Raw genomic sequence first — 6,006 nt, 5'->3', positions numbered from 1 at the left:
GGAATTTTTTTCTGATTTAGTCCGCAAAAGGGTGACTCAAATGTTGGGGAAGTTTGACTTCGACAAGAACTCTAAAACTAGATCAGGACGGATTCCTTTTGGACACTTTTAGCAATCTGCAAAAATGACTCAAGATACCAATTTGTGGTGTGGACAGAACGCAAGGTTCGATTGACACAAGAACAAGATGGCGGAAATTTAGAATCCTAGAAGGACTTTACCCACTTTTTGCATGCGGCCGAATTTTCTTTGGAAGTTGGGATCAATGTTTCTTGGGTGATTTTGGGTTATGGGTGTTTTGGTGTTGGCGGCTGGTTTCCCCAATTCAAGCAAGGGAAGTCTGAAGTGGACAGCTTTGGTGGTGGCTAGGGTTTGCCCTAGCAATTCCAAGGCGGTTTGGGTTTCCTTTGTCAAGAAGGTTGCCTATTTCAAGAAGGTTTCTTATTTCTTGTGATCCAACTCTGGTTCCTCTTTCTTTCTTTCTCTTTTTTTTTTGTGCAACCAGAATGCTTTTCTTTCTTTTGAATTTCGAATCCCACCTTCAAAACACAAGATTTTTGTGTGGTGTTTGTACAAAGGTCAGCCGCAACTCAAGATCAAGAATGGAGGTTTGTTTAGTTTCAAGATTTCAAGTATCAATCCCCCTTATCAAGATATGTATCAAGGGTTCCAAGAAGCAAGGTAAGGTTATCAAGAATTCAAGAACTATTGTAATCAGCCTTTTTATGGAAAACAAAACAATATTCCCAGCCCTCTTGTTCAAAACACTTCGGTATTAAGAAACAACTAGCGACCAGAATTTTGTTTTCGCCTCTTGAATGTGTTTCTTTTCTTTTCTTTTTTTTTTCTTTTGGTGGTTGCTTTACACAACCAGAACGACTCAACAACACAATGAAAAGTCTAAGATCTGGTCAAAACAGTAGCAAGAGATGACAAGACAGATTGCATGCAAGAAACAAGATACAAGAACACAACGACGGCACAAAACCCTAGCGGCTGGATTTTTTTTTTTTAACTCTAAACCAACACAAAACTTCAAGAACAATATAACAAGACACCAAAACAAGAAAGAAACACAAGTTATAAATTTTTTTGGGATGAACAGTGCCGCTACAGTAGCGATGAACAGTATCGCTACAGTGCGCGCGGTGAACAGTATCGCTACAGTGCGCGATGAACAGTACGATGCTACAGTATTTTTTTTGAATTGAGACACAAACTGATTTGAAACAGTAGCGATGAACAGTATGATGCTACAGTATTTTTTTTTTTTTTTGAATTGACACACAAACTGATTTGAAACAAGAGTATGTGACTCGAAACACAAAAGAAAAGAAGGATATAACCTGGTGGTTGTCGACTAGCTCTGATTACCACCTGATGTGATACTCACTTGACGCGATCTAGACAACGAATCACCAACGGTTTAGCAGCGGAAATTTGACCCAAATCTAATCCCCGAGATAACGAACACTATTGATATTATCTCAACCCGTTACCTAATGAATTAGCGAACCAAACTATTGGTAGAGGAACGCCACAACCAAGGAGTTACTTGATTGATAAGTTCACTTGAATAACTTGAGAAAGATTCTCAAATATTCAAAGAGGCTCTCTTGGAAAGAGAAAAGTGAAAACTCACAATTTTATTGATCTTCAAAACTGCCTATGAAGGTCTCTTGCCTTGGCTATATATAGCCATACAACTTGAAAACCTAAAGTGACTTGAAAACCCTAACTCGGCTAGGCTAGGCCTTTGGCCCGATTCCACAACTCAAATCCACTATCTAATGGTCAGCTTATAATCGATCCAATGAAGGCTTTAAGCTGGCCCAACATAACCCAATAAAAGCTAATTAACCAACTTAAGTTATAGTGAGCCTAGACTCTATAAATCGGATCCAACTCAACATGAGGTCTTGGACCGAATTTATTCCTAGCAAATAAAATAGAAATCTAGAAAATAAACTACTAACTATTACTAAAAGATTCAATCTCTTGCAGCCCAAAACATGGCCCATAAGCGGCCCATATTTCGTATCATCTTAGATGAAAGCCAAGTGGTTAGTATAAGAATGATCCAATGGTAAGCAAAAACAAGGGAAAAAATGGTGGAAAAGGATGGAGCTGTGATGCATTTGCTTCTGTACTTGGTGTATTTCATGCGTCTGATATGAAATGTTTGTTTCGTTTGCAACTCACGCGTGCGTGAGCTGCTTCCTCCTCCTTTTTTTTCTTTTTTTTTAAAACTTAATTAACAACAAATAAGGAAATGGTTTTCTTAACAAAAAAAATGGAAATGGAACAAGATCAATAAAAATCAAATAAAATGCTAAAAATGTCTTAAAAATAAAAATCATAGGATAAATAAATAAAAATAAATAATAATTATCAATAAAAATAAAATAAAATAAAGATAAATTAAAATTTGGTGTCTTCAGCAGCCTTTTCCCCTAGTATTTCAATATGAATGACACTCAATTATTCATGAAGCAAAAAGAATAGTGGTTGTATGACAGACGCTATGATCTATAGATCACAGACAACTGCTAGTGCCGGTGCTTTTCTAAACTTAATTTGATGTTACAAAGAACACCTTTATTATTTTAATTTACAACAAAACACCACCATCCCTTCACTGCTTCCTTTCCTCTCTCATCTCCTCAGTCCTAACCGCGCCTCCTCCCCAAGCATTTACCCAACCCTTATAAATTTGCTATAACAAATTTTATTAACATCTGCACCATATGTCTTGCATTAAAAATTATAAAATACTATATTTAATTTCAATCACCTAATTATTGGTGGAAATAGTAATTCATTAACTCACTCTTTTCACCGGTTCCTCGACGAGTCAATTTATAAACTATGTCGCACATGATGAAATTAACAGGGGTTCAACATTCCTCTCTTGGATTTGGGCTGCAACCAATCTGTCAAAACTCCTATAAACGTTAATTGACAGCCCATATATCTCAATTGAAATTATTAAGGGTTATTATCACTTTACCCCCTTAACGTTTGGTGCCACTATCAATTTCTCCCTTAACGCTATCTTTTAGTCATTTTACTCCTAAGACTAACGGTCAAACTTAACGGAGTTTGTTAATTAAAGTGAAAAGACATGCTTAATGCTTAAAATTATTATCATTTTACCCCCATAAACTATAGTCTCATTATCAATTTACCTTATAGAGTTATTTTTTAGGCAATTTATCCTACCATTAAACCAACTTAGCAAGTTAAAAAACTTTAGAAGAAAATACCCTCCTCTTTGCATAATAAAAATAATAAAAAATTTAGAGTGATTCTTGTCCTTTTTAATATCAAGAAAAAAAGTTAAAGTATTAATTACTTGCTTCTTGACAATCTTATTAATATAAAAAAAGAATAGAAAGATGGAGAGGGGGAGAGAGAGAGGGGGAGAGCTCAATTCTTTTTTTAAAAATTACAAATAAGAAAGAATTAAATACTGTTATTATTTTAAAATTATTTCACTTTTCTGTTTACTAGCAAATTCCAATCCTAATCCCAACAACATTAATGTAATACGATAATATTAGACTTTTTTTATTTTCTTTCTTTTCAAAATCTAATTTTCTTTCTTCTTCTTTTCTATCTCTTTTTCTTTTCCTAGAATCAATAAGTGTGAAAAAAAGAAATTTGAGAAAATTCTTTTATTTTTATGTTTTTCGACCTCTTAAAGTAAAAAAAAAGGGAGAATAACTATTCCAACTTTTTTTATTTTTAATTATATATAAAAAAGGGTAAATATATTTAAAATTTTATGACCATACTAGTTAGATTAACGATAAAGTAAAATGCCTAGAAAATAATAATATTAGGAACTAAAGTGATTGTATCACTATAATCTAAACGAATAAAATGATAATAACAATGTAGTAATGCTATAAAATAAAAGGGTATTTTTGTCCAAAATTTCTTAACATGTTGAGTTGAATTACTTATGCGGATAAAGTGATTAAAAGATAACGTTAGGGGGTAAACTGATAGTAGTGATATAATTTAAGGGAGTAAAGTGATAATAACCCAATTATTAAATTCAGATCTTCTTGTGTACTCATTTAATAAGGTAATAATCTAAATCCCATATTTAACACAAAGTGGTATGATAATTTGATAGAATAACACAAAGTATGCATGCCCGATATTATAACCTCTTTATATTGAAAAATCAAAAGTTCGATAGCAAGATATATAGTACTAATTGGCCGCTTTGTATTAGTTCTTGTCATCACCATTGAGGCCTATTATAAAAGCGTTTACTTTGGTTTTCATTTTAACTTTACGAAGCCAAAAGAAGGACTTAAAAAAAATTTAATAAGCAGTTGAAAACATCATACATATGTTTCCAAAACAAAATCCCAAAGACAATAACTACCAAAATGCAGCTTGATGAAGAGGCCTAATTTGCTATGTGATCTTACATAAGCCACCTGGTTCTCCTTTTTCGTCGCCACAACAAGAAAACGTAAAGGGCAATAAGATGTCAAAATTATATATATGGTTGTGGTGGCTTTAATATCCATTTGTAGTTGCACTTTTCCTGGAGAGTCGAAAGAACGGATAAACTTTGTCCAACAAATATAACATAAGTTCCAAAATTCCATCAGGCAGAGATGACCGTACTGCAAACAAGTTGCTTCAGCATCATCCATCACTAATTCCTAAGTTCAATGATTCCAATCTGATCATTAGAATAGCTTGAAAAGCAACGGAACAGCCAAGGATTACATCTTTTTGCGGCAAAATCTGGTGGTTTTTCACTTTAATTCGGTACTTCTTGCATTAACATGTTCATTCTTTTTGGGCATCTTATGTTGAATGTTGCTTAATTTAATGGTTTTTCTTTTTTTGTTTTGATTTTGTTTTCACATAAATCACTATTTTTTTTGCAGATGAAGTTCAATGCAATAAATTGTTGGGATTATGATTATGATCAAGTTCTTCTAATTCATATTAATTTGCAGATACTCAAAAAGTGTGAAAGATGTGGGGTCAAGGTGCTATAGAATGTCCTGGATGTAAGGTAAAGGTTACACAAGTATCAAAGACCAAAAGAAAAGGAGGAATATTTAAGACTTAAATTTTTCAATCCTCTTCCACACCCCCCCCCCCCCCCTCCTTCTTCCACTTTTATATTCGTTCATGGAATTTAATTAACACTCGATTGTTGATACTTATGCAGGGTACAGGAAAGAATAAAAAGAATGGGAATATCTTTGAGCGGTGGAAGTATGTATGCTTTTCCAAATGAAAAGTCCATCAAGATTAGGAAGGATAGAGAGCGAGAGAGAGACAAAAAAAAATGGAACAAAGACAAATTAAAATTGTTTATGGTCATTTGTTTAGTTAATTGTTTCAAACTGAGGTAATCTAATTCATGGTTTTATCTAATTCAATGGTATCTAGATGCTTTGATTGCCAAGGATTTGGATTGAAGAGTTGCCCTGTTTGTGGTAAAGGGGGCCTCACACCAGAACAACGGGGTGAAAGATGATGTCCCAGTGTAAGGAAGCTGACATGGTACTCAACTCAAGTACTATTGATTTTGTACATGAAGCTCTATGAAAATATGAACTTTGGCTAGGAAAGCGTGTTTGTATAAAGGTGATATGACAAGAAATTCAATTCAAGTTTTATTTTACTTTTTGTGGATTTTCTTGCAAGTGACTATTACACACTTGTTGATACAGATTACAGAAGACTTTCCATGTAAATGAATTCACTTACATCTGTCCAACAAATAAAAAAAAAAATTATTTACCCGCTCTTCAAAGATTTGGATACTATCCAACTTTATCTCTCTCAAAATTAATACTTAATATTATAGAGTCTACAGGGAAAGGCAAATAATTCTTTTTTTTTAATTGTTTCACGGTTCTCTTACTTCTTAGTTCTTTAGCTTTGTTCTTTTCTTTTTTCTTGTTCTTTCTATGGGTAACAATTCGAGACAATCTGAATTTTGGACACAAAAGTTGGGGA

General features: G+C 33.5%; 1 long non-coding RNA gene across 1 annotated transcript; it reads left to right on the top strand.

The window, feature by feature from the left end:
* Window positions 1-5,017: 5,017 nt before the first annotated feature.
* LOC113749958 lies at window positions 5,018-5,793 on the top strand. Its single transcript, XR_003464607.1, has 3 exons — window positions 5,018-5,050; window positions 5,210-5,256; window positions 5,434-5,793. It is a non-coding gene; the product is annotated as an uncharacterized LOC113749958 (long non-coding RNA).
* The last annotated feature ends 213 nt before the right edge of the window (window positions 5,794-6,006 follow it).

This window comes from Coffea eugenioides, chromosome 10 (assembly GCF_003713205.1).
Source record: "Coffea eugenioides isolate CCC68of chromosome 10, Ceug_1.0, whole genome shotgun sequence".
Taxonomy (NCBI): domain Eukaryota; kingdom Viridiplantae; phylum Streptophyta; class Magnoliopsida; order Gentianales; family Rubiaceae; genus Coffea; species Coffea eugenioides.
Note: the sequence above shows the minus strand (reverse complement) of the source record. Positions and strands in the feature narration are given on the sequence as shown.